The following is a 10569-nucleotide window of genomic DNA, read 5'->3' on the forward strand; positions in this document are numbered from 1 at the left end:
CAGTAGCATTTGGATGCGGTGGAAGAGATTGGTTCTCCGGAGGAGGACAGAGTAGCAGAGAATGCTAACTCTACGAGTGACATAAAGGCAGTGTTGACAAAGTAGCAGTATGTTTCTGAATTTGTAGAAAACCGTCATCCTGGAAAAGTACCTACAGGTCGTGCAGCTGCTTTATTTAATGATACTGCTCTGGCACATTTTCGTAACCTTTTGAAAGGCAGGAAAAGGCAGACTTCTCTTGATATGTTTCTAATGAAACGACCTAAAAGTGTAAAAAGAGAAGAAAGTGTGTCAAAAAAACCTAAATTAAGCGAGTTGAAAGAGAAAACGCCAGAAATTGTTCTTTCTGAAGTCTTTATGGAAAGAGATTCTCCTTTCAAACAATGATCCTTCTCCTTCGTCTATCGTCTTCTTCGCGCACAAACCGTCCCATCTTCAAGGTATTTTGTCCGTGTTTACGTTCTGACTGCAAATTCCGCAGGGATTGACTTTGTGACTTTGCCTCTCATCCTTTCGAGATCAATAAGATAAGTAAGAACCAGTTGAGTACTGGAGTCGATACAATCGACTTATCCCTTCTCCCGAAATTGATAACTCTGTGTGTGTATAGATATGTTTGTAAGTGTATATTTATGTGCATGTATGTTTGTACTCGCATGTATAAGTAAATTTGTTTGTGGTGCATATATATATATATATAAATATATATATATATATACTCATACACACACACACACATACACACACACACACACACACACACACACACACACACACACACACACACACACACACACACATATATATATATATATATACACACATATATTATATATATATTATATATTATATATTATATATATATGGCTTAGTGGTTAGGGTGTCAGCATCATGATTCGTAAGATTGTGGTTTCAATTCCTGGACCGGGCGACGAGTTGTGTTCTTGACTAAAACACTTCATTTCACGTTGCTCCAGTCCACTCACATGGCAAAAATGAGTAACGCTGTGATGGACTGGCGTCCCGTCCAGCTCAGGAAAACATACGCCATAGAAATCGGGCCCATGAGCCTGGCTAGGCTTTAAAAGGGTACATTTATTTTATATATATATATATATCTGTGTGTTGTATGTGTGTGTGTGCGCGCGCGCATATGTATGTATATATATATGGTACTTTTTGGTTATTTCACCCGCATTAAAAAATTGGATTGTCTCCCCCACCTAAAAGAATTGTTTAACCCTCAATAAAACAAACAAATAAAAATGAAAAAAATCAATAAACATGAAAACTGGAAAAAAATTAAAAATCTTATTGAATCTAATAACATTTTTATAACAAATCATACCATGCCTATTGAGGAGGCCAAAAGTCAAGATGTGTTGAAGTATTGAATCAAAAGGATCTAACTCTTTTAATCCAATCTCTTGTCGCCACATAAACTCAGAATTTTAGTGGGGAGATAACCCAATTTTTTAATGGTAATTTTTACTGGGGGACGAAATAACCAAAATGTAAGTTTGTTTATATACACACGTGGTTGTTACATACACGCGCGCACACACACACACACACACACACACACACACACACACACCACACACACACACACATTTCTGCTGTATGCTTTAGAGTGTATTTCTGTTTCAGATGATGATGATAAATATTTATATATATGTATATATGTATGTGTGTATATGTACACATACATCCACACACACATATATATGTAAATATACATCTCTCTCTCTCTCTTCTCTCTCTCTCTCTCTCTCTCTCTATATATATATATATAATATATATATATATTATATATATATATATATATATATATATAAATAAAGCAAAAATGAGCTAAGAGAAATAACGCAGAATAGCCAGTAGGAAGTATTTGAATAACATAGACAAGTATATCAAATACCATACAACATAATTTATTGATTTATTTGCATTATCTCTGACTCTAGGGGATGTATCATCGTTTCCAATTGGCAATTATAACCTTACACATGCGCACCTTCACGCGCTCACACATACATGCAGATGGTAAGATGGTCACTCTCTCTCGAGAGTGAGTGAGAGAGAGAGAGAGAGAAGATAAGTGACAAACCAGAAAAGATTGGAAAAAAGGGGACAGGAAAGAACAATACTAAATGACTATAAGAGAAAGTAGACGGCAAGTACATTTTTGTTAGAGGTTTGCATATTTTCTGCAACGTGAGGACTAGAGACAATGCAACGTGGAGTATCGACACGCAGCTGGAAAGAAGCGTGTTCAAAACTATAGCGGTGCATTTGCCTTCACTGAGGTTGTTCAATGAAAAGAATGCATGCGTGAGAAAAGTCCCAAACCAAGTAAACTAACGGTTGAAAGCTCGATTATAGACATGAGGGAAGATAAAACTGTTGGACTATCGAAGATAGTCACTGAGATGCTGAAATATCCGGTGTAGTAGAGTTCACGCTTGTCGATGTTAATCTCATAGAGCAGGGCGTAAGTGTATCATCATTAAGTGTTCTAAGAGCAAATGAGATGCTCTAGAGCAGGGTTTCTCAACCATTTTTTATCTATGGACCCCTTTGATTACTATTTTATTCCGGTGGACCCCCATATCCATTCGATGTTTAAAAACTAGTTTTATAGAAAATTCTTTCAAAATGCCTTTTTCCCCCCCACACATTAACTTGTGTAGGTTGAACTATGTAAAACATTAGAGAAAGAAACCTAGCTGTTTCTTGCAATACAAACCAATATATGCATGTAAAGCAAAATCTTTTCTGAAGCTGTTAACATATTGTAGATCCTTAATTTACTATTTTGTTGCATCGATCCCCCAAAATCTTATATGGACCCCGGTTGAGAACCACTGGTCTCGAGTAATGCTTCTCAACCCCCCTATGAACCTATGAACCCATTTGATTCTTATTTTATTCAGATGAACCCTCTTAGCCATTTGATGTTTAAAAAATCATTATATTTGTATAATTAGATATTATTAAGAGTTGTATAAAAAAATTTATTTCACATAAATCTTAACAACAAACTCTTATATGGACCCACCCCCCCGGGCCACGTGGACCCCGGCTGAGAAACATTGCTCTAGAGAAAAGTCGTTACCGAGGCATCAACTTGATAGACCAAGTTATGAAAAGTTAGCATGAAAACTAAACAGGACGAGATACAGTTCGGGCTTATACCAAAATTTATTACAACCGCAGTCTTCTTTACAGGAGAAGTATTTAGCTAGGAGAGTTGTTTGCTGTAGCTTGTGCAATCAAATCGATTTTGTTTTCAATATAATTCTCTCGTTCGATTTCATAAGTGTAAGTAGCATTTTGCTAAGCATTTTTTGGAATTTATTGATATTTGTTCCAGAATGCTTGGCTGTCTTTAAATCGGTGGCATTCTCCAATCGATTGCCCTTCTCAGTAATTGTTCCAGACTCACATGGGACTTGACATTTGATTTCAGTCCTGATGGGAAGGTATTCTACAGCTGTTTGTCGATGAGAAGTGACAAAACAGTTATATATTTAGTTTGGGGAGTTGATTTCTGTTTTCACTTACAATAGCCTCGAACCTGTGTTTGATCAAGATAATGCATTGTCGACAAATTCCTTTGTTGTTAAGTGTAGGTCAGTCACATGGAGTAAATTCTGAGATATTTTGTTTGTTGGCGTGTAAGTTCATCCAAATTTTGTTCGATAGAATATGATGATCAGAATTAACTCCTTCAAAGAAATAATATGCTTCACTGCTTTCTCACTATTTGTAGGCATATAGTCAAGTTGAACTTTAATACGAATGGAAGAGGTATGTGTCTATAATTGATCAGACGGCGTATGCAGTAGCGGACTATCGTCTCTAGCATGGCAAATTTCCAAAGAATTTAGAGGCCAGAGAAATACAAATAAATAAACTTGTATGAACAGACAGTTGGAAGAGACACTTCCAGAATTTTCTCAGCAATCCACAACAGTTCCAGATAGATCCAGAGAAACTACTATTAAACATGAATCTTGACTTCTAGCTTGGTGATTTCACATTAGATAAACTCACCAAATAACTAGTATGAAAAACGACCAAGAAAAGGAAAAGAAGTTGGCCACGAAAGTTTAGAAGACTGTGGCAGTTAAAGATACTTCATTTTAGTTGTGTAAAGCAATAAATTACCGTAAAACTCAGTTTGTATTCCCTTACTCTTCAAGAAAGATAATTTAGAAGTGATTTAAGATTACAGAGGGTGGGGTACTCTTACAAACAGCAGCAAAAAATCTACAAGTTTCTGTTGACTTGTATATAAACAGAACTTGAGAAGGGATTACGAAGTGACAAGGGGTTACAAAGTGAAGGGATTACAAAGAGAAGGGATTACAAAGAGAAGGGATTACGAAGTGAAAAAGATATAGTATGAAATCTGTCTACTGTTGGACAAATTTTTGCTCATTGAGGGCTCAAGATTAAAAATCTGCGAGTATTCCCACTGTTTGTGATCTTCTCAACAGCTTTCAGCTCTGCTAACTGAGGCAAAATGAAGCAAATTCTTCTTGTGGCATATAGAAAGAAGTAGGAGTAATATCACTGTAGATGAAGGCAGCAAATTGACAGAATCGTTTGCACGCCGGGCCAAATGCTTAGTGGCATTTCTTCCAGGTTTACATTCTGAGTTCAAATTCCGCCGAGGTCGACTTTGCTTTTCATTCTTTCGGGGTCGATAAAATAAGTACCAATTGAGCACTGGGGTCGATGTAATCGACTAAAAACCTTCCTGCTGGCCTTCTACCCAAATTTGAAACCAATATTACTCTATACGAAGACAAGAGCTAAAATACGGTCACCTAACGGAGATATCAACTTCGACATCAATGCAGGCGTCTTGCAAGGCGATACGTTTGCATCATTCTGATTTATTATCTATCTGGGTTGTGTGTTTCGTCATTCTCTTGACAAAGAGAACTCAGTTTCACCACCATAGCAGGTACAGATTATGATGATGCTATTACTCTCTTTGTTGGCGCCCCACCTCCATCTTAGATGCTACTACCTTTCTATGTGACCTTGAAAAGTAGCAGTAGATAGTGGTCTGTTTGGAAATGCCACAAACTCGGAATACATCCACAACAATCAAGAGAGTGCAACAAGCACCATCTAAGAATCTAAAATCAGTAGACCCCTAGGTATGCATAGGAAGTAACATCGAATCCACAGAAAATTTATAAAATTACGTCTTGCGAAAGCATGGGCTGCTTTTGATAGCCACATCGTTATCTGATGTTGTTAAGAGAAGCTTCTTCTGGACCATTGTGGAATCAATGCTGTTGTATAGATCTCTTGCTAGCATAACCAACAAACTTAATGGTGCTTACATCCACATTTTACAGATCATTCCGATTATTTCGTGGTAACTGCATCCGACCAGAGACTGTATGGTAGTCTTGTTGCAATCAATCGTGTCATTAGAAAGAAACACATGGAGATCACTTTCTAATGAAGAGTTAAGTAAGATATGATTAGTAATGCATTCCTTTTAACACTCCGTCGTGGATACACACAGGTCAACAGTCAACAGTCCAGCAAAAACCTCTGTACGGACACAAGATGATGTCCTGTTGACATCCTGAATGCTATGAGACATCATGATGAGTGGCGATATCGAGTCAAAGTAATTCGAGCAAGCTCGATAAGATGAGGATTTAGTTAGAAGTAAGCCATTACACCTAGAATTTATCGATGTGGAAGACTGCTTTAAGAAGGTTTCACGCCTTGTCGCCTGGTGGCTGCAATGAAAAGTTGGTATAGACGAATGAATAGCTCGCGTGAGTTATGTAATACATATACCAGAATGACGACAACAATAAGTTAATTGAGGAATTCAATGAATAGGTTGGTGTCCATTGTAGTACATCCCCTACTCGCTTCGGTTTATTATAGTTCTCCATACAATAACAGATGAGTTTAAGACCGGCTGTAAGAACACCGTATATCAACGACCAAGATCTCATTATTGAATCTGTCAAAGATTTAGAGAGGAAATTCTAAACTTGGATGTAAAACATACCGCTGAAAATCTTCAAAGTAACCCTAGGAAAGATTAAAGTTTTAGTTAACAGGAAAGGAGATGGGGCTCTATTGTCATCAGTGAAGCGGTCATGCTCGATTTGTGAAAAAAAAGGAGTAGGGAGTAGTCATTTCATTCAGGGAAACTACACATTAAATCTCCCTCCGACCAACCATCTTTTATTATTTATTGCTATCCCCTTTCATCTTATCATTTATCATCCCACTTATTACTGTGCCTCCCTGCTATCACTATCTATCTTCTATCACGCTGTCTATGTAAGGAGGGGTGGTAAAACTCAATAAATCTGTCTGTATTTATACCCCCACTTAACACCACCTACAGAACTATCGATAAGATTTGAAGCTACCACTATAGCCACTATAGAATTATGCTATTAGCAGGAATATACCAAAATGACAGATTATCTGTAAGGCTGTTCGTCCTGGCAGTGAAACTCTTGTCAGCTCTGTTAAGGAAATACAAAGACTATACACAATAGAATCTACCAAAAAAAAAAAAAGAGAGAAAAACTAACATTACCATCATCTTCTTCCTTGATGACCTTAAGTTGTATGTAAATAATGTTCATGACAGACAGAGCGAGTCACAGCCTTCTCGGGGGCAGAGGAGTGGATTTTGATCTGGATAAGTGTTCATATTTGGTAGTCAGATGAGAAGAGATTGCTGAGCATGCAAGGGATATGAGTATTAAAAGGCCTCTCTGAATCCCTTATCTCCACTGATGAATGGTACAAATTGCTTGAAATCAACGAGAATACGTTTTGCATATATGGTGGTGCTCCAGAAGATTGTGGAAGTTATGGACGTTTGAGCTGTTTGCATTCAATAAAAACGTATCCCACAATTTTTTCACTGTACCAGTGCTAAAACCAACATTCAAGATATTAGACAGGACACTCGAAGAAATCCGCAATTTAGTCATCAGGACTTAGAAGATACTAACAGTGGCTGGTCACTTTCATATCAACCTTGACACTTCAGACAAAAATCATGCCTTCTCATCGATATAACTGCCCCAATCGACATAAATGTATCTAAGACCTACCAAAAACTGAGCCAGTATAAAGATCTTGAAATAGAAATTGGCAAAATGTGGAACCTCAAGACTAAAACAATACTTATTGTCATAGGTGTCTAAGGAATGATAGCAAAAGGGGCTGATTGCTACAGATTTCAGATGATAAGAAATCCAAAAATGGATGAAATTTAAAAAATAGTGCTCATGGGAACAGCCCATATCCTACGTAAAATATCATCTATTTAATCCCCCAAATATTTTAATCCGTAAACAGTATCAAAATACTTTTAAATGTACATAACAGCAAACACTTTTTACTGTCATCTTAACATCAGACGATCATCTTATAATCAAATTACTTTTAAAACAAACTTCTAATATACCTATATTTTGACAGACATTTTCTAGAACAATACTCTGCGCAAAACCAAATATATGGCACCCTAGGCATAACACCAGCTTGGACTTCTAACTTGTCTCTTGAGGTCTTAGGTGTCAACTTGTACAAATACAAAGCAAAAGCCAAAATATAATAATAATAATAATAATAATAATAATAATAATAATAATAATAATAATAATAATAATAATAGTAATTGAAGGGGACGGAATAAGGTATTCAGTGATGAAGGAAAGGATTAGGAGAGAATGTTATCGCAGAGTAAGAGCAATACTCAAGACAGAGCTGAATGCGAGAAACAGGATCGAAGCGATCAATGCTTTAGCCATACCAGTCGTGACTTACAGTTTCAATATCGTTAACGGGTCAATTACTGAAATATGTAATCTTGACAGAAAAATACGAAAACTGTTGACAATGCATAGAATGCACCACCCTAAGGCAGATATAGAACGACTTTATCTGTGAAGAAAAGAGGGAGGCCCTGGACTTTTACAACTGGCAATAACAATGAAGATTACTACAATTGGCCTAGACACCTACCTGAAAAACTGGATGAAAAACTGGATGTTAAAACTTATCTCGAAACATGAAAACAAGAAAGCATCATACTCAGTAACAAAACAGGCAAAGGAATATCTAAGTGAATTCCGAATACAACAAATTTCGGAATTAGACATACAAGAAACAAGCACAGAAAAAGCTAAGCGCATGAAAACCCGTGCTAAAACTGCTGCCTTAGATATTCTGAATGATAAATGGCAAGAAAAAACCTCTCTATAGCAAATACCCAAAGAGAGCGAATAATGCAGATGTTGACAAAGCCCTGACCCATCAATGGCAATGGCTAACTTTTCTGCCAGCTCGCCGCCTTAACAATAATGATAATAATGATGATGATGATGATGATGATGATGATAATAATAATAATAATAATAATAATAATAATAATAATAATAATAATAATAAATGCCCTGATGCAGTACCAGGCAGTGGCTCTCATGGCTTCTGATCTTAACTGATTGGAAGTGTTATCATGTACATTGTTTTGTCTTCGTATAAAAGATGGGCTACAGCAAATATTCTGTTCAATACCACAGATTTGCTTGTCAGTTGTTTGACCTTAACCAGTTGACCATGTCCCTTAGTGGCTGACGATATGTGCATCTCTGATCATGAGCAGAAGTAGTGGGGGTGCATCATAGCCATGTGTTGAGAGGGATTCTTTGGGGTTTGAATAATTCACCTCTGGAAACATGGGTGGTTCTTTCAACTTCCTTAAACAACCCTTATTCAGGGACCTTTTGAGTGGGATGGGCTACTCAACCTGAAGAAAATTCTAACTGGGCCCCAGCTGCAGGGTCATGTGCTGTTTAGCTTGATATGAGATCACCATGTCGCGCACATATGGTTGTGATGCATGTGCCTAGTGTACCCTTATCAGACGGGTAGTCATGATGGGTATATTGGGGTTCGTATATTTTACCCCAGTGTCACTTTGATGACATGCACTGCTCTCTCACTCAATAATAATAATAATAATAATAATAATAATAACAACAACAACAGCAATAATAATTCGTTTACTAATTACTAGCCATTAAATATCCTATTTCAGTAAAACAACAACAATAACAAGAAAAAAAAGACGAAGTTTATGGCAGGTTTTTGCTAAATTTAACAATTAATCTAATACATTTTTTTATATATAAACACATTAATTCGCGGTTGCATAAAACTATTGTACTACACCATAATCCTTTGTTAAGTATGATACATATAAACACTTGTTTGGAAAGTAAAATGTTAAAGACTAACAGAAACTCCACTACAATAAGACATATTTAAACGTTACCAATAACATATATAGATTACATTCTGAATGTCAGTCTTACATTGATATATCTTTTATCCTTTATCCTGTACTTGTTTTAGTCATTGAACTGCGACCATGAAGGGTTATATTCGAACAAATCGATTCCAGTACTTGTTTTAAGTAGCTTGATTTTTCAGCTAGGACCCCAAACTAAAGCGGACTATAATACGTCTATAATGGCTATATGCCTTGGTGGTGTTTAATCGGAGATTAAGGACGGATAAGAATTAATTCTGTAATGTAATCATTCTATTGCTCCAGTTCCGAGTTGAATTCTAACTGTTGGACAATTTGTCTCAAAGTTCTAATCTCGACGTAAAATTTACGAAGCGAATGTCTTGATCTCTGACGTGATCTGACAAATGCCAACCAAGATGTGTGAATCAGTCAGACTTTATCTGCTAGACATAACAACTCAAATGCTTTTAAATCAGATCACTATGCTGGATGTTCAAGAACCAAGTGAACGGCAGATTTTCTATCCCGGGATCATCTTGATTCCAAAAAAAGTATAATATATCTATGTAGAGCAAATGTAAATTGAGATACAGGGTTCCCAGACAGACAGAATTTCGCGTTTATTATCATAGAAGTCTAGTATTTATTCTATCGGTTTCTTTTGCCGAACCGCTATGTCTCGATCTCGTAACAAGCTAATCGCCGGCACAAACACATGCACACATAGTTTCACGACGGGATTTCACACTGTTTCCGTCTACTAAATTCACCCTCAAGTTGGCCTTAGTAGAAGACTCTTGCTCAAGGTGCCACGTAGTGGAGCTAAACCCGAAACCTCGTGGTTACAAAGAGAGCTTCTTAACCACACAGCCATGTCTGCACCTAGTATTTCTATAGTATATGAAAACACATTTAACTAAGTACATATAAAAAAATAAATTTGTGTACATTTATTTCTACTTTGTTCATGTACACAGGAACTTGGAAGGATTTCGCTGTGGGATTTCTTCTAAGAAAATTTTCTTTCAATCGACTTTAGGCGAAAAACCGTGTTCAATAGTCTGCTGACAACACTTGAAGCCGAGCTTCATGTGCTGTCAACAAACAACTAGACACGGTTTTTTGGCGTGGTTTTGGACTCTTCAGTGGCAAACACTCGATCATTTGGAGCTAAGCTAAATGACCGAGGGCAATCTCTGCTACTGAAGTGTTTCTATACATACATACATACATAC

The sequence above is a fragment of the Octopus sinensis genome, linkage group LG2, assembly GCF_006345805.1.
Source record: "Octopus sinensis linkage group LG2, ASM634580v1, whole genome shotgun sequence".
NCBI lineage: Eukaryota > Metazoa > Mollusca > Cephalopoda > Octopoda > Octopodidae > Octopus > Octopus sinensis.